The 19,880-nt window shown below is 46.4% G+C and overlaps 1 protein-coding gene across 1 annotated transcript in view; it reads right to left on the bottom strand.

Moving 5' to 3' along the window:
* LOC135054859 (zinc finger protein 250-like) overlaps positions 1 to 16,611 on the bottom strand; it is a 62,321-nt gene extending 45,710 nt beyond the window's left edge. The window contains exon 1 of the mRNA XM_063958263.1: positions 16,507 to 16,611. The gene's annotated coding sequence lies outside the window, so the exon portion shown is untranslated. The remainder of the gene's footprint in view (positions 1 to 16,506) is intronic.
* Between the last annotated feature and the right edge of the window lie 3,269 nt (positions 16,612 to 19,880).

The following is a 19,880-nucleotide window of genomic DNA, read 5'->3' as shown; positions in this document are numbered from 1 at the left end:
GACGCCTGTGGAGCCTACCTGGACCCTGTCCCCTGCCTGGACGTTGCCTTGGCCTGCCCAGTGCTCCCTACCGACCAGCGGGGGCGATCCAGGACCGGATCGGGGCCGGGCCGAGCGCTCCGGAGCCCGGGCGGCGGCCATCTTGGTTGCCGAGCAACGAGGAGTGACTCGGTGGGAGCCTGAAGAGGACGTCTGGAGGCCCCCGGGCATGTACGGCTTGCTGCCCCGGCTCCACTGAGGTGATTACTCCTTCCCCTTCCCACTAGATCTGGATGAGCGCCCGTCTCCCGCTGCTGCGGGCGGACCGCCGGCCCGGCCGCGGCCCCCTCCTCCCTCTCTGGAGATTAGCGGCTCTCTCTGCGGCTGCCCCCCCGTTCACCTGGGGCCCCCACCACATCCTGGATAGCACCTTCCCGCCCCCTGGGGTGAAAACTGCCCCGTGCGGCCGACGGGTCCCCCCCCCCCCCCCCGTTTGCTCACCTCTGGGCACCCGGGGGTCCTGCAGTCACCCACATAGCGGCCTTGATTATATATAGCCTGCCACCCTAGTCTGATTGTCCCCAGTGCGCTTGGAGTGCTAGGCTGGGGCTCCCCCCGGTGTTTCTTCTACGTGCATAAGAGGATGGCTAGTCGCATAGCCCTGTCAGCCCTGCTCATGCCAATGTAATGCGAGAGGTATCTCCTACCCCAGCCATTATCTACATGATGTCTTGATAGCCCTGAGACAGTGGAGCCTTCAGATTTTTCTATCTTCTGTGTCTGGAACCGTTGAGCTGTTTTCTTCTGTGCCTTATTATGCCTTCTAGATGCGGCAAACCGTCAAAACCTGTCCCGCAGCTTTCATTTTTCAAGTCAGCTTCGAAAATGTCTCGTCCTAAAGCCACTGGGACCTCTGCAAAGGACGCAGTCCTTCAGACGCCTCCCTCCCTGGAGGCGCTCCCTTCTGCATCTACAGCCGCTGCGAGTCTGGACAAGGTCGGAGATGGAGACGCCCTCACTGTGGGCACTATGAAGCTACTTTTGTCTCGCTTTGAGGAGGAGGTGGCGGCCGAGTTCCGTAACACCTTAACGGCATGTCAACAATCTATAGATGACCTGGGTGGCCGCACTGACCATTTGGAAACTAAAATGGAGGAAGTCGTGGGGTCCCATAACGGCCTACTGGACTCTCATGATGCATTAGAGGCGGAGGTGAAACTTTTACGGGACAAAGTCACGGATTTGGAGGACAGATCACGTCGTAGCAATCTTAAATTGCGTGGGGTCCCCGAGTCGGTGTCACACAGCAGTTTACACGATTACGCCGTGGCATAATTTAACGCCCTATTACCTCAGTCCTCATCTGCGGACTTCCTTATTGATCGAATACACCGGCTACCAAAGGCCAGAGCGGCTCCAGACGATGCCCCTAGAGATGTCTTAATGAAGATGCACTATTTTCACGTTAAGGAGGCCTTATTGAAAGCATCTAGACCAACGTCTGACACATCTTCAGCCCTTCAAGGACTTCAGCTCTTCGGTGATTTGTCTGCAGCCACCCTCTATAAACGACGATCGTTTCACCCCATCACTGCGGCCCTCAGAAAGGCTGATATCCCTTATCGCTGGGGTTTCCCTACCAAGCTGTTGATTCCACGAGATGGCTCTACTGTCTCTATTTCTACTGCAGATAAAGGGGCGAAATTGCTTAAGTCATGGAACCTTGCGGGACCTTCTGCGGACTCCTCCCCCCGTCGACTTCATCAGGACTGGTCCTCGGTGAAGTGAAGGAGCCTGCTCTGGGTCGGACAGCTTACATAGATGCTATGTTTCTACTGTTGTGACCCCAGTGACTCTCCAGATATAGTTGTTTGCTATGTCAATATTATCTTTGCCCCTGTCTGAACAGGCCGTGGTGTGTTTGGGGAGGCGCTGAGTATGGTGTTCGCTTTGTCTGTGTTTCAGACGTATTTTCTTGATTGCATATTTTGCTTTATTAATTCCCATGTTTTTTTTTTCGGGCATTGTGCCTGGCGCCTCCTCGGACATAGCAGTTTATTATTAATGTTGGCCTGTTGGGGTAGCTTAATGCGTAGTAAGAGTCGCTGGAATGATTCTAGCGCTTGCTTTCTGAGTTATGTTTCCATGCTGGAGCGTTTCTGGTCCGCTTTATCTATTCTTAAGGTTTGCTTACATGCATGTGTATTCATCTGTTCTCGTATTGTCAAGATGTTCTTATATTCTTTATCTTAAAGTATAAAGTATGGCGGCGGGTAGATGGTATGTCACTAACCCCCCGTTTAGCCTCCACAGCCGCCACATCATGGCGACTGGTTGTGATCTCAAGAGAGATCAATTTAGTTTTGTCTTTTTTATTTTCCTTATGTCTTCCCTCCGGTTCTCTGATGTGTTCCCCCCCCCCCCCACCCCCCACCCCACCCCTTCCTATCAGGTATATCAGTTTACGCACAGAAATTGGTCTACGGAGTCATCAGCTCTTTTTGTAGTTGAACATGGCACGCATAGTTTCTATTAATGCCAAAGGGCTCAACTCTCCCCAAAAGCGACGATTGGCCTTAAATTATTTTCATAAGCTTAAGGCGCAAGTGGTAGCGGTACAGGAGACGCACTTTCAGAGTCAGAATCCCCCTCTCTTCACTAATTCACGTTACCCCCATTGTTATACTGCAAATGGGCCCGCCAAGAAAGCTGGCGTGGTTCTTCTTATAGTGCAACACTGTCCGTTTGTTTTGTCCTCTAAATATGAAGATCCTGACGGGAGATATTTAATCTTAGTAGGTCAGCTAGATAATGTAGAGACCACTCGCTATGCCCCAAATACCAAACAAATATAATTTCTCAGAACCTTTTGTAGAATCCTCCAGGAACGTACTAGGGGTGCGCTATTGATCTTTGGAGACTTCAATATGGTGTTAGATCCTACTATTGAATACTCCCGTCCAACCCGAATCCTTCGTAGTAGTCCAGCCCAGGATCCCTCAGGCAAATTTGGTCAACTGCTAGCTGAATATGCGTTGTATGATGTATGGAGGGCCAGATACCCTACAGAGCGGGATTACACTTTTTATTCCCACGTCCATAGTTCATACTCTAGAATAGACTTGGCATTAGTGGATAAATGGACGTTAGCGGCTATAGGTAAGGTAGACATATTGCCTATGTCTTGGTCAGATCCCTCGTCACTTCTTGTAGTTTGGGATACCGGTAAAAGGGTGGTCCCCCATGGTCCCTGGAGACTAGGTTCGTACCTTCTTGCCCGCCCTGAGGCTCACCAGGCCATCCAGCAATCTCTAGATCTATATCTGGCTACTAATTGCCCCGAGGATACATCCGTTTTCACTCATTGGTGTTCTCTGAAAGCCGTGGTTAGAGGCTCTGCAATCCAAATAGCGGCCAGACTCAAACGTGAGTATAGAGACAGATACGCCTCAGCCGAAAGGGAGGCTACCCGACTGGAATCTGCACATAAAATTAGCCCTGCAAATAAATCCCTCTTTAAGCAGCTCCTTGCTGCCCGTGAAAAGGTGAATACGTTTGCCTTAACTGAAGTTCACCGCAATCTGCAGCGGCTTAACCAAAAATATTATATGCTTGGCAACAGAGCGGGGCGTCTGCTGGCGCGTAAACTGAGGGGGCGCAGAGCTAAGGAACGCATACATGCTATTCATACATCTACTGGAGTTAAAGTAACCGATCCGGTTGAGATAGCTAATACGTTTGCTGAATATTATTCGCAGCGCTATAACCTCAGAGATGACCCTGATACCCCTCAGCCCACTCTGGCAGATATTAATGGTTTTTTGGATTGGTTGTCTCTCCCCGCTATTGACTCTCAGACTCGTGAGTCCCTTAGCTCTCCCTGGTCACTCGAAGAAGTCGAGGCAGCCATAGATTCCTGTCCAGTGAATAGGGCCCCCGGCCCTGATGGGTACCCCTCTGACTTTTATAAAACATTTAAATCAACCCTTGCCCCACTTTTGACGTCAGTCTTTAATGAAGCCTCTGACTCCACATGTTTCCCGAAAGAGATGTTAGAGGCCCGGATAGTTACTATCCCTAAACCAGGCAAATCTCCTACAGTAGTTCAGAATTACCACCCAATAGCATTGCTGAACACTGACCTTAAATTGTTTGCTAAGATGGTGGCAAATAGGATATCCCCTCTTTTACCTAGTTTGATCAACCCTGACCAGGTGGGTTTTGTTTTGGGCCGGCAAGTGTCGGATAACACACGCAGGGTTATTAATTTGATTGAACGCTGCCAGGTCCGGGGCGAACCGCTCTTGGTCCTTTCTCTGGATGCAGAAAAAGCATTCGATAGGCTCCACTGGGATTATTTGCGGGCTACCCTGGGCCGTTTTGGGTTTGCGGGAAGGATACTCTATTCCATTTTGGCTTTGTACTCCTCGCCCTCGGCTTCAGTTTTCACCAATGGTTGCAATTCCTCTACATTTAATATTACTAATGGTACCCGTCAGGGTTGCCCCTTATCACCCCTCATTTTTGTTCTGGCTGTTGAGCCTTTGGCGGAGCGGATTAGGGTATTGGACTCGATTGTGGGTCCGGTTGTGGGGGGGGGATGCCCCATAAAATCTGTCTTTTTGCTGACGATATTTTAGTATGCCTGCGGGAGCCTGAATCGTCTTTACCACATTTACATTCTCTTTTAGACTCTTATGCAGCGGTCTCCTACTACAAGCTAAATACTACTAAGACTGAGGCCCTCCCTCTGAATATTTCTGATAGCGCTCTTAGCCGTCTAAAGAATGATTACAAATACTCGTGGCAACTCAGATCGCTTAAATATCTGGGTGTACATATATCTAGAGAGCGGGAGTTAATGGGGTGCAACTACGACCCACTCTTTCGGGCATTTGAACTGTTTATTAAAGATTGGATGATGCAGGAGGTTTCCTGGGTTGGACGGGTGGCAGCTGCAAAAATGGTTCTCTTACCAAAATTGATGTACCTTTTCCGTACTATCCCTAGGACCTTCCCTAAAGATATTTGTAATAGATTTAATCGTTTATTAACCAAATATATATGGGGGGGCTCAAAGCCGAGGATAGCGAAATCCACTTTAATTGCTCCTAAGTGTGCAGGTGGAGTCGCGTATCCAGATCTAGAGAGATACCATACTGCTTGTCTACTCGCTCAGGCCAGAGATTGGTTCACCCAGGGCATTTCTAAACCATGGGTATACTTAGAACAGAATGCTGTATCCCCCTTTACACTGCCGGACTTGTTCTGGTTGCCCACCATCTCAATCCCTGCTAGAGTTGCTGAGTGATCCACGCAACGTTGTCTGCATGGAGGACCGTAATTAAATCTCTCCCTGCAGGTGCTTTGCCCTCCCCCCAACTGTCTCTTCAAGTTATAGCCCTATTGATCCCAGATTTGCACTTACACCATTGGCAGGACATAGGCCTCTCTACCCTAAAAGATGTCCTTCGAGACGGTGTTTTGGTCCCCTTTTCCTTACTCCAGGAACAATTTCGTGTACCTAAACAAGATTTTTATAAATACCTACAAATGCGGCATTGGCTTCAAAGCTGCTTTCCTAACCGAGTCCTCCATACTGGTCTCCCTAAATTATTGATGTCTCTTCTAGCGCCTAGCGGTAATAGGGGTGGCATCTCCAGATGGTACCAACATCTTGTAACTGAATCCCGCCATAGAGTATTCCCCTCACAGACTAAGTGGGAAAAAGACCTCCCTGCGGTCTTCACCGAAGATATCTGGAAAGATATATTTAAATCTTGCTTCAAAATTTCTAAATGTGTGAATCATTGTGAAATGTACTATAAATTGGTTCATAGGGTATATTTTACACCGGAACGTCTACATAAGATTTGGCCTGACGTCTCCTCTAGTTGCTGGAGGAATTGTGGGATGGTGGGAGATATCCTTTATGTTTTCTGGCTATGTCCGGCAATCCGGTCGCTCTGGAGGGAGGTGTTTCTCTTCATTTCCCATATACTAGGAGTGGTTCTTATACCTGACCCCCTCTTGGCACTCTTTCACTATTACTCTGGTGAGATGTCCAATTGTGATAGATATCTTTTGAGCCACATCCTCATAGCCTCTAAGGCCACCATTGCCTCCAAATGGAAGTCGGCGGTCATCCCCAATTTATTAATGATAGAAAGTAGAGTCCATCAACATTATGTTTTCGAAACAGCAGAAGGCAATTATTCTTCAGGGACTACCTCTATTAGTAAGAAATGGTTTAAATGGTCCCTATATAAGGAGAGATCAGGCCAAATGGGTGTATCTGGTACCTCGACTGACTTACCTGACCTTTCTGTGCTGCGTTCTCCGGTCCACACAGGACCTTAATTTGTTAATTGATGCAGACTTTCTTTCCTTCATCATACTCTGTTTTCAATGTTATATTAAGATTTCCCTGATACATACCCTCCCTCCCCCATGTCCTTATTAGTTCTGTTGTGTTAGTGTCTTCCCCCCCCTTCTTCCTTTTTTTTTTCTTCCCTTTTGGCTTTACCTATCTAAACGTAACTGTAATTTGTATGAAAACTCAATAAAAATTTAATATAAAAAAAAAAACTTGGATAAATCGCCCCTTTTACCCATGACAGCAATGAGTGATATGTTCAGTCAGCCTATCACATACCTTATATACCCATCAAGCCAGCGCACGACATGTGACGTACTTCACGATTTACGCGCTGCCGACGTCAAGTGTAGGAGGTGGTCAAAATAATGTGACTTTACCATGTAAATGTGTATCTGGCTGGGATAGTATCCATTGCCTCCCCAGCCATCAAGCTCACTGATGGAACAATATATACAAGTGTATACAGGTTGAGTATCCCTTATCCAAAATGCTTGGGACCAGAAGTATTTTGGATATGGGATTTTTCCGTATTTTGGAATAATTGCATACCATAATGAGATATCATGGTGATGGGACCTAAGCCTAAGCACAGAATGCATTTATGTTACATATACACCTTATACACACAGCCTGAAGGTCATTTAATACAATATTTTTATTAACTTTGTGTATTAAACAAAGTTTGTGTACATTGAGCCATCAAAAAAATAAGAATTTACTTACCGATAATTCTATTTCTCGTAGTCCGTAGTGGATGCTGGGGACTCCGTAAGGACCATGGGGAATAGCGGCTCCGCAGGAGACTGGGCACATCTAAAGAAAGCTTTAGGACTAACTGGTGTGCACTGGCTCCTCCCCCTATGACCCTCCTCCAAGCCTCAGTTAGGAAACTGTGCCCGGACGAGCGTACACAATAAGGAAGGATTTTGAATCCCGGGTAAGACTCATACCAGCCACACCAATCACACCGTATAACTTGTGATCTGAACCCAGTTAACAGTATGATAACAGAGGAGCCTCTGAAAAGATGGCTCCCAACAATAATAACCTGATTTTTGTAACAATAACTATGTACAAGTATTGCAGACAATCCGCACTTGGGATGGGCGCCCAGCATCCACTACGGACTACGAGAAATAGAATTATCGGTAAGTAAATTCTTATTTTCTCTAACGTCCTAAGTGGATGCTGGGGACTCCGTAAGGACCATGGGGATTATACCAAAGCTCCCAAACGGGCGGGAGAGTGCGGATGACTCTGCAGCACCGAATGAGAGAACTCCAGGTCCTCCTCAGCCAGGGTATCAAATTTGTAGAATTTAGCAAACGTGTTTGCCCCTGACCAAGTAGCTGCTCGGCAAAGTTGTAAAGCCGAGACCCCTCGGGCAGCCGCCCAAGATGAGCCCACTTTCCTTGTGGAACGGGCTTTTACAGATTTTAGCTGTGGCAGGCCTGCCACAGAATGTGCAAGCTGAATTGTACTACAAATCCAACGAGCAATAGTCTGCTTAGAAGCAGGAGCACCCAGCATGTTGGGTGCATACAGGATAAACAGCGAGTCAGATTTCCTGACTCCAGCCGTCCTGGAACATATTTTCAGGGCCCTGACAACATCCAGCAACTTGGATTCCTCCAAGTCCTTAGTAGCCGCAGGCACCACAATAGGTTGGTTCAGGTGAAAACGCTGGAACCACCTTAGGGAGAAACTGAGGACGAGTCCTCAATTCCGCCCTGTCCGAATGGAAAATCAGATAAGGGCTTTTACAGGATAAAGCCGCCAATCCTGACACGCGCCTGGCCTAGGCCAGGGCCAACAGCATGACCACTTTCCATGTGAGATATTTTAACTCCACAGATTTAAGTGGTTCAAACCAATGTGACTTTTGGAACCCAAACTACATTGAGATCCCAATTTGCCACTGGAGGCACAAAAGGAGGCTGTATATGCAGTACCCCTTTTACAAACGTCTAAACTTCAGGGACTGAAGCTAGTTCTTTTTTGGAAGAAAATTGACAGGGCCGAAATCTGAACCTTAATGGACCCCAATTTCAGGCCCATAGACACTCCTGTTTGCAGGAAATGTAGGAATCGACCCAGTTGAATTTCCTCCGTCGGGCCTTACTGGCCTCGCACCACGCAACATATTTTCGCCAATTGCGGTGATAATGTTTTTGCAGTTACATCCTTCCTGGCTTTTGATCAGGATAGGGATGACTTCATCCGGAATGCCTTTTTTCCTTCAGGATCCGGTGTTCAACCGCCATGCCGTCAAACGCAGCCGCGGTAAGTCTTGGAACAGACAGGGTCCTTGCTGGAGCAGGTCCCTTCTTAGAGGTAGAGGCCACGGATCCTCCGTGAGCCTCTCTTGAAGTTCCGGTTACCAAGTCCTTTTTGGCACATCCGGAGCCACGAATATAGTGCTTACTCCTCTCCATCTTATCAATCTCAGTACCTTGGGTATGAGAGGCAGATGAGGGAACACATACACTGACTGGTACACCCACGGTGTTACCAGAGCGTCTACAACTATTGCCTGAGGATCTCTTGACCTGGCGCAATACCTGTCGAGTTTTTTAATCAGGTGGACGACTTCTGGGTGAAGTCCCCACTCTCCCGGGTGGAGGTCGTGCTGAGGCAGTCTGCTTCCCAGTTGTCCACTCCCGGAATGAATACTGTTGACAGTGCTATTACATGATTTTCCGCCCAGCGGAGAATCCTTGCAGCTTCTGCCATTGCCCTCCTGCTTCTTGTGCCACCCTGTCTGTTTACGTGGGTGACTGCCATGATGTTGTCCGACTGGATCAACACCGGCTGACCTTGAAGCAGAGGTCTCGCTAAGCTTAGAGCATTGTAACTGGCCCTTAGCTTCAGGATATTTATGTGAAGTGATGTATCCAGGCTTGACCCTAAGCCCTGGATATTCCTTCCCTGTGTGACTGCTCCCCAGCCTCGCAGGCTGGCATCCGTGGTCACCAGGACCCAGTCCTGAATGCCGAATCTGCGGCCCTCTAGAAGATGAGCACTCTGCAACCACCACAGGATGGATACCCTTGTCCTTGGTGCCTGTGTTATCCGCTGATGCATCTGAAAATGCGACCCGGACCATTTGTCCAGTAGGATCCACTGGAAAGTTCTTGCGTGGAATCTAACGAATGGGATTGCTTCGTAGGAAGCCACCATTTTTTCCCAGAACCCTTGTGCATTGATGCACTGAGACTTGGTTCGGTTTTAGGAGGTTCCTGATTAGCTCGGATAACTCCCTGGCTTTCTCTTCCGGGAGAAACACCTTTTTTCTGGACTGTGTCCAGGATCATCCCTAGGAAACAGAAGACAAGTCGTCGGAACCAGCTGCGATTTTGGAATATTGAGAACCCAATCGTGCTGCCGCAACACTACCTGAGATAGTGCTACACCGACCTCCAACTGTTCCCTGGATCTTACCCTTATCAGGGAATTGTCCAAGTAAGGGATAACTAAAATTTCCTTCCTTCGAAGGGATATCATTTCGTCCATTACCTTGGTAAAGACCCGGGGTGCCGTGGACCATCCCTACGGCAGCGTCTGAACTGATAGTGACAGTTCTGTACCATAACCTGAGGTACCCTTGGTGAGAAGGGTAAATTTTGACATGAAGGTAAGCATCCTTGATGTCCCGAGACATCATGTAGTCCCCTTCTTCCAGGTTCGCAATCACTGCTCTGAGTGACTCAATCTTGAATTTGAACCTCTGTATGTAAGTGTTCAAAGATTTTAGATTTTAGAATCGGTCTCACCGAGCCGTCTGGCTTCGGTACCACAATAGTGTGGAATAATACCCCGTTCCTTGTTGCAGGAGGGGTACCTTGATTATCACCTGCTGGGAATACAGCTTGTGAATGGCTTCCAAAACTGCCTCCCTGTCAGAGGGAGACGTCGGTAAAGTCGACTTTTGGAAACGGCGAGGGGGAGACGTCTCGAATTCCAATATGTACCCCTGAGATATTACCTGAAGGATCCAGGGGTCTACTTGCGAGTGAGCCCACTGCGCACTGAAATTCATTGAGAACGGGCCCCCACCGTGCCTGAGCTTGTAAAGCCCTAGCGTCATACTGAGGGCTTGGCAGAGGCGGGAAGGGGTTTCTGTTCCTGGGAATTGGCTGATCTCTGCAGCCTTTTTCCTCTCCCTCTGTCACGAGCAGAAAAGAGGAACCTTTTGTCCGCTTGCCAACAAAGGACTGCGCCTGATAATACGGCGTCTTATTTTGAGAGGCGACCTGGGGTACAAACGTGGATTTCCCAGCTGTTGCCGTGGCCACCAGGTCTAAAAGACCGACCCCAAATGTCCCCTTTCAAAGGCAATACTTCCAAATGCCGTTTGGAATCCGCATCACCTGACCATTTTACTGGTAGAATTGGACAACGCACTTATACTTGATGCCAGTCGGCAATTATTCCGCTGTGCATCATGCAAATGCATCTTTTAAATGCTCTATAGGCAATAATATACTATCCTTATCTAGGATATCAATATTTCCAGTCAGGGAATCCGACCATGCCAACCCAGCACTGCACCTCCAGGCTGAGGCGATAGCTGGTCGCAGTATAACACCAGTATGTGTGTAAATACCTTTTTTGGATACCCTCCTGCTTTCTATCAGCAGGATACTTAAGGGCGGCCATCTCATGAGAGGGTAGAGCCCTTGTTCTTACAAGCGTGTGAGCGCCTTATCCCCCCTAGGGGGTGTTTCCCAATGCATCCTAACCTCTGGCGGGAAAGGGTATGCAGCCAATACTTTTTAAGAAATTATTAATTGTTATCGGGGGGAAACCCACGCATCATCACACACCTCATTTTATTTCTCAGATTCAGGAAAACTACATGCAGTTTTTCCCTCACCGAACATAATACCCCTTTTTTGGTGGTACTCGTATTATCAGAAATGTATAAAAACATTTTCCATTGTCTCAATCATGTAACGTGTGGCCCTACTGGAAATCACGGTTGTCTCTTCACCGTCGACACAGGAGTCAGTATCCGTGTCGGCGTCTGTATCTGCCATCTGAGGTAACGGCCGCTTTAGAGCCCCTGACGGCCTATGAGACGTCTGGACAGGCACAAGCTGAGTAGCCGGCTGTCTCATGTCAACCACTGTTTTTTTATATAGAGCTGACACTGTCACGTAATTTTCAACAGTACATCCACTCAGGTGTCGACCCCCTAGGGGGTGACATCACTGTTACAGACACTCTGCTCCGTCTCCACATCATTTTTCTCCTCATACATGTCGACACAAACGTACCAACACACAGCACACACACAGGGAATGCTCTGATAGAGGACAGGACCCCACTAGCCCTTTGGGGAGACAGAGGGAGAGTATGCCAGCACACACCAGAGCGCTATATATATACAGGGATAACCTTATAGAAGTGTTTTTCCCCTTATAGCTGCTGTATGTTTTAATACTGCGCCTAATTAGTGCCCTCCTCTCTTTTTTTAACCCTTTCTGTCTGCAGGGAAGAGCCAGGGAGCTTCCCTCCAACTGAGCTGTGAGGGAAAATGGCGCCAGTGTGCTGTGGAGATAGGCTCCGCCCCCTTTTAGGCGGCCTTATCTCCCGGTTTTTTGTATATTCTGGCAGGGGTTAAATGCATCCATATAGCCCAGGAGCTATATGTGATGCATTTTTTGCCATGTAAGGTATTTCTGTAATGTTTTATTGCGTCTCAGGGCGCCCCCCCCCCAGCGCCCTGCACCCTCAGTGACCGGAGTATGAAGTGTGCTGAGAGCAATGGCGCACAGCTGCAGTGCTGTGCGCTACCTTATTGAAGACAGGAACGTCTTCTGCCGCCGATTTTCCCGGACCTCTTCACTCTTCTGGCTCTGTAAGGGGGCCGGCGGCGCGGCTCCGGGACCCATCCAGGCTGGACCTGTGATCGTCCCTCTGGAGCTAATGTCCAGTAGCCAAGAAGCCCAATCCACTCTGCACGCAGGTGAGTTCGCTTCTTCTCCCCTTAGTCCCTCGATGCAGTGAGCCTGTTGCCAGCAGGTCTCACTGAAAATAACAAACCTAAACTAAAACTTTCACTAAGAAGCTCAGGAGAGCCCCTAGTGTGCACCCTTCTCGTCGGGCACAGAAATCTAACTGAGGCTTGGAGGAGGGTCATAGGTGGAGGAGCCAGTGCACACCAGTTAGTCCTAAAGCTTTCTTTAGATGTGCCCAGTCTCCTGCGGAGCCGCTATTCCCCATGGTCCTTACGGAGTCCCCAGCATCCACTTAGGACGTTAGAGAAACAAAGGTTTCACTCTCTCACTCTCACTGAAAAAATTCCGTATTTCGGAATATTTGGATATGGGATACTCAACCTGTACTGGTATTTTACATTGTGAGGGTATGGATGCGCTGAAATGACATCACTTCACTACGGTCAGTCCTCCCCTCCACAGTGCCGCTTTCTTACTTCTTTTCATTATTTCAGGCATACATAGATGACAGATGCTTGTAGCAAGTTTCTTTACAATAAGCGTAAAAGAATAAATAAAATAATTCAAAGAAAAATACTTATTTTTCTTCTTTACTGTTACTAAAGGTTGGGTACACACTAGACGATATGCTCCATGAGTGATATTGTCAGTGTTTGCCCTTGAACTCACGGGCAAACGACACTGAACCATATCGTTCAGTGACATCATCCTGCCACGACCCCGAACATGCAGTTTCTGACGATATCGTTAGATTGACCTGCATGTTCAGACGATAGGCGTTATCGTTAATGCCCCGCAGGTGTGAACGATATTGTGCGTATACACTTGTGGATTATCGTAACAATGTGTCGTTATCGTCCACATCGTTAAAAAAAAAAAAAAAATCGGCAAGTGTGTACGGGTTTAGTGTCTCAGAATTTGCAATGTGCTTCATTTGCGCGGGGAGAAAGGCTGGGTACACACTTATAGATATATCTGCAGATCGATTGTTCTGCAGAAATATATAAATGGAGTGACTGACATGACGAACTGGGCGGGCATTTACATGCACCCGCCCACTTGCGCTGTCAATCACTGTTGGCTTGTGCAGAGAGTGTACAGGCGGTCGGTTGACCACCCGTACACAGCACAATGCGACAATACTGTATACATTTAGATATATTGCCCATCAGCTGTGCTGCAGGGCCGACACAATGGGGGGGAATTCAAATGTTTGAAAAGTCGGTTGGGTGTCTGTTTTTTCCTGTCTATTAGATAGGAAAAAACAGACTCCCAACTGACTTTTCAAACATTTGAATCTCCCCCATTATGTCTGAACGACGTAATTCAGACATTATCACTGGTACACACTGGCCGATGGACCAGCGATATATCAGCCAGTGTGTACGCACCTTAAGTGCAGGTAATGGAAGTATAGGGACAGATCAAGTACGGATGGTGTAATGGTTAGCATTACTGCCTCACAGAACTAAGGTCATGAGTTTGATTCCCACCACGGCCCTAACTGTGTGGACTTTGTATATTCTCCCCATACTTGCGTGGGTCTACTCCGGTTTCCTCCCACAATCCAAAAATATACTGGTAGGTTAATTGGCTTTTGAGAAAAATTAACCCTAGTATGAATGTGTGTGTGTACAAGTGGTAGGGAATATAGATTGTAAGCTCCACTGGGCAGGGACTGATGTGAATGGCCAAATATTCTCTGTAAAGCGCTGCGAATATGTGTGCGCTATATAAATGACTGGTAATTAATAATATCACCTTAGTAATAACACACAGGCACTAGTGATGTACTATTGCACAGGGCACAAATTATTGCCACTACGGGAACTAGCAGTAGCCCAAGCAGCCACCACCTTTATGTATTACGGTCATTGGTAGGTGCCTGACCTGTGATCCTCTACAGCAGAGACACGGACACTGCTGTCACATTAGTCTGTGGATGTCATTTTGTAATTGAAAGTGCTGTGATTTCTCCATCGAACAATTTACCAGTAATAATACAATAAAAAAGACGATGATTTGGAAATACTACTATTTTATATTGGCATGTTACAACTACGAAGAACCTTTCCTTTCAATTACAAATGCTGTGTAAAAGTGAACCCTATTGCAGTGACTACCAAACTGTGCGTCATGGCGCCCTGGGGTGAGTCACAAAAGTTTGGGAACCACTGCCCTTTTGAATTACTGGCCTTCTAAGAGTAATGTGGTGTCAGCCTTAAATGTTCTCCCGATTTGTTCTTACATGCCAGTGATGCCACATAGGAGGGGCCTGACCCTGCGGGCATCCTATCACAATCTGCAGGGAGAATGGGATCTGAAAGGGCACATGACAGGTTAGTGTCATTATGTGCAGTTAGTGCATACCAGATCCACCTAACCTATCAATGTATCACTAATTCCCAGGCACAGTGTTTACTTGTCATTGCAGGGTTTCATACATGCCCTTTAGCCCCAATGCCACTGTGGCTATGGTACTGCTACCATCTGACACAGCTGCTGACATGGGGGCCTGTGTATTGGAAAATGATGAATTCTTAACCACTGGCATCTGCACTGCTAATGGCTGGGGGCACCAAGTGCGGGTGATGCTGGGCAAATACAGATGCTTAGCATAACAATGAGCTGAGCCTGGGATCAATGTCCCGGATGTGTCCATTCAGCACTGACCTGCAGCAGCTCCTGACCCCAGCTATGGCTGCTGTGCCGTGTCCAGTGTGCTGTGCTGTTATTAGTTACCCGACAGATCGGAAGTCACCCACCGGAATGATATCTAAGCTCAGTGTACAGGCGCAGCAGCAGCAGCGTCCTCACTCCTGTGTCTCCTCCACACCCCTCCTTTCCCTTCTGGCCCTACACTGGCCAATCCACGTCCTCCACTGTGAGCTAAGGCAGAGCCTCTCTCACTTCCTGATTGCTGTAACTCCTTCAGGCCCTGAAGCCCAGTCTAGTAGTGCAGTGCTTGTTAGAGCTCCATAGTAAAGCAGGACAATGTAATGTATTACAAGACTAGGCATTTTCTCTAAAACATAAACTGTATAGATATCTCTGTAGATATAATATATATATATATATATATATATATATATATAAAGATGTCGTAAGCCCTGAATAGTGATAAAGTGGAGGGTGATAAAGTACTAGCCAATCAGCTCCTAGCTGCCATGTTACTGTGTTTGAAAATTACAGTAAGGAGCTGAATGGCTGGCACTCTCCAATGCTTAATACATCTGCCCTATATATATATATATATATATATATATATATATATATATATATATATATATACACACACACACACATATACATGTGGCACTTGATATACCGGCTGTCGGGACCCCGGCGCTCAGCATACCGACGCCGATATACCGACAAGAATTCTCCCTCTTGGGGTGCGCGTACCGTGGCGAGCGCAGCGCATGCTGGGTGCCGGGATCCCAAGCGTCGGCAAGCCATACGGTCCCTCTGGTCTGAAAAGAGTGCCCCATAGCTAACTATAGGAGGGATAACACACACACACACACACACACACACACACACACACACACACACACACCCTTCTTCACATATTTAACTCCCCTTTAATGTTGAAAATGCTGACATAGAATACGACACTTGAAATGCCGACATGTCAAAATGTCGACACACGTTTTTGAGGAATTTTTGCCCCAAAACAGACTTGTTCATACTTTATCATCCCAGCGGACCTGGAGGGGGAATATAATCGTGTGCCGAGCGCAGAGGTACACTTAGACGGGGCCCGCGACGACCTATGTCGATATTGATACCAACAAAACCAGAAAAACTCATGTTGGTATTTTGACATGTCGGCATTTCAAATGTTTGTATTCTGACTGTCGGCATTTTGAACATGTTGGCATAATGAATGTCTGTAGGTTGACTGTGTCTGTATTTTGACTGTAGGTCAATGGCTGTCGAAATTATGACTGTCGGTATTGTGTCTGTCCGTAAATCATACCGAACTCCTTCAAATCACACACAATTTAATTATAATCACCTTCCCTATATTATATCAACTCTTCCTTTCCTCTAGTTCACACTATTATAAACTGCCCTAAAACATACCCAGTTAACCCAGCTCCACTCCATTCACACCCCATACATGCTCTATTTACACCCTGTTAACCCCACCCTCTCCAGTTCACACTTTATACACTTTACCTGTGCTGAATCCTCTTTCGAGCAGTGATGAAAAACAAGCCCTATTCCACTTGTTATAAGCAGACTTGGCAACACTGGGAACAACGCATTTAATTGCAGTGTATGCGCCACTTCCTGTATATGCATTCCAAGCCTCGCTCTCACCCCTAAAGCTGCATTGTGATTGGCTGGCAGTGGCACCTTTTGGGCGAAGAGCCCAGAATGATTCTGGGAGTTGTAGTCTTATTTTCTCATCATGCCAATGTGGGGGCCAAATGCTATGTAAGGGCCACCCCATAAATGCATAATAATAAAAATAAATTCCATTAACAACTGGCCTTTTCCGTTGCTGTACAGCAGGTGCACTTGTAAAAACGTAATGTAAATACCCACCTAGTGCGCAAAATCACATTGTGTCAATGTGTGCTGCAACTGGCTAAACTTATTATATATATTTTATTTTTTTGCATTTGGAAAAAAATATTTTTCAGAAGTATTTATCGCTCTCTCTCTTTATATATGCAACAGAAATGAGGCTTATTAAACAAATTTCACTGTGTATTCAAAGTGTCAGTGTGTCAAAGTTTCGGGGACCACTTCCCTGTCTTCAGGACTAAGCACAAGTGCAAACAACAAAGAATAAATAGCCAAACTTACCCCCCTTGGAACCCCCCCCCCCCCCATGGCATTCTCCGCAGCCATGCTATCTGTCTCGCTGTCCTTACACTTCTGCATTCATCCCGTGGTGCGGGAAATGACATCTCGGGATCCAGTGGCGTGAACATGGAAACGCTGCAAACAACAACATACATGATCACCAGCGCTGTGTGAACAGAATCAGTAAAACATTGTGCTGTTTAAAACATACAATTAATCAAATATTTAAGAGACTGATCATCATACATATGTGGAGTGTAAAAACATAATTGTGTACATACAAAAGAAAAATATATATAAAAAAAATCCACAGCCCACAGTAAAAACTAGGGTGCAGACAAAAAGAGCAGCATATATAATATTGCTTGAAACCAAGGGGGGTATGCAGTTAGCTCCGATCATTTCAGAGCTAATGAAATCGCCCCACTGAGTACTCAATTAGGGCCGTTTTCGTCCGTTTTGAATGGAAATTTCAACAATGCCTTTTCACCTTTTTTTTTTTTTTTTTAAGTGAAAAGGCATTGGTGAAAAAAGCCTCAAAATCAGCGAAAATGGGCCACGTTTTTGACAGAAAACACGTGATTTCGTCAATCCACGTGATTTCCGTCCCCTGCAGCATTCTTCACTTAGGTGAAAATGTGGCCCTGCTATTGCATAGGGCGGATCCCCATTCAACCTAAAAAGCTCAGTTTTTTTCACCTAGGCGAAAAAAAAGATAATTGCATACCCCCACAAATGTTGGACCACACTACAAAAAAAAACTTTTTTGGTATATAATATCCAGTGCTACTGGTCACACAGTGGAGAATTAGTGCCTGTTTTTTTAATTAGAATAATCACAGATCAACTTATTGAATCAGAACCTGATGACCAAGGAAAAAGACTGTACATCACGTCAGGTCAATATTACATGCTGTAATGTTACAGAAAATGAAGTAACCCAAATGAATCATTAACCCCGTCCCCCTGCCGTCTTAGGGCCTAAATTCAAGGTTGTTTGCAAAACAACATTTTCCTCTAATGGGCAAAACCATGTGAACTGCAGATGGGGCAGATATACCATGTGCAGAGAGAATTAGATTTGGGTGGGGTATGTACAAAAACTGAAATCTAAATTGCAGTGCAAGAATAAAGCAGCCAGTATTTACCCTGCACAGAAACAAAATAACCCAGGCAGATCTAACTCTCTCTGCAAATGTTATATCGCCCCCCCACCCCTGCACTGCACATGGTATTGCCCATTAGATGAAAATGTTGTTTTGCAATCAACCTTGAATTAGGCCCTTCCAAACCAGCTACTGCAGAGACCATTGGGAGGTGGGTGAGTGGTCCTTCTTATCTATATTAGTCTGCAGCCATCCTCTGTGACCCGCTCACTCCCAATTCACTGCTAATTGCACATTGAGAAGTAGCAGCAGTCACAGAGGCTTGAAAACAGGTCTTTCCTGATACCCCTTTTTTCTGGACACTATCATGATGACTACACCTCTCCCCTCATAAAAATAGAAAGAGAAGAAAGAAGCATTTTTTTTTTTTTGTTTGGACGCACTCAACCACTGTTCATTTTTCTTAAAATATCTAATCTTAATTGGGTATACATTAAAATAATTTGGGGAATTGGGGAAATATTAAAATATAGTGTGAATAAGAAAAACAGAATGTGATATTAAAAACTACTAGTTTCCGATTGGTGATCCCTCAAAGTGTGAAACCAAATAAAGGCTAAATTGCCCAGTATTCGTGTCTTTCTTGGTGTTATCCTATAAACTGCTCTTTTAATTGGTATAACAGGCTAACAGTGTTATTACTTCTGATTTTTCTGTCAGGCACATTTGCAACACTCGCAGAATGCTTTTATAAACTGTAGCTGCTTGTAATGTTGCCAAAAATGTTTCAATAATGTATCACTTGATTCTCCATAAAAAGGAGATGATTCATCCATTGACTGTCTGTAAATGACACACTACTCCTTGTATATTTAGGGATAAATTTCCCACTATATCTAGTCAGAGGCGTCACTTACTTTTATAACACCCGGTGCGGCCGCGGGTGAAAAGTGGGCGTGGCTTCGCGGAATGGGCGTGGCTTCTCGTCCCGACCCCCATTTTCGGCACATTGTGGGTCGGGGGATACGGCCTTCACCCGGTGACTGCTGAATCTGCAGTGCTGGCTTCTGCACTGTGACAGGAGCCGGGTTGCAGCATCCAGCTCCTGTCACTGAGCAGGAGCCGGCACTTTGGTGTCACCCCTCAGAGGGTAACACCCGGGTGCGGGCCGCACCCCCCGCACCCACGTTGTGACGCCACTGTATCTAGTGTGTCTACTTTAAATTATTGGCAGTCTGTTAGTTTATAAGTAGAGATGAGCGGGTTTGAATGTAACGCCAGAATTAACGCAAGTTCGGTTATATACGGATGTTTCTTATTAGCTATCCAAAACACATGACGTCCGTAAGCCAATAAGATGCCGTTTTGAGAACAGAGTAAAACCGAATCCACTCATCTCTATTTATAAGTAACAATCTAAATTCCATCCCACAAAGATAGCTGAATGCATTAGGCAATTGACACTTCTCATTAGTTGTATTTGTTCAACACTGAATGGCACTCCTTTTAATTCTTTTATTTCTCTTAATGTTGGGAAATGCAGGCTGATTATATATAATCTATAGTTGTCGCCCAACCCATATACGTTTGTGGTCACAGCACTTCAAACATTTAAGATACTGTGATCCTTGC

Source organism: Pseudophryne corroboree, chromosome 3, assembly GCF_028390025.1.
Source record: "Pseudophryne corroboree isolate aPseCor3 chromosome 3, aPseCor3.hap2, whole genome shotgun sequence".
In the NCBI taxonomy this organism is placed as follows: domain Eukaryota; kingdom Metazoa; phylum Chordata; class Amphibia; order Anura; family Myobatrachidae; genus Pseudophryne; species Pseudophryne corroboree.
The sequence above is the reverse complement of the archived record's forward strand: the minus strand, read 5'-3'. Positions and strand labels throughout refer to the sequence as shown.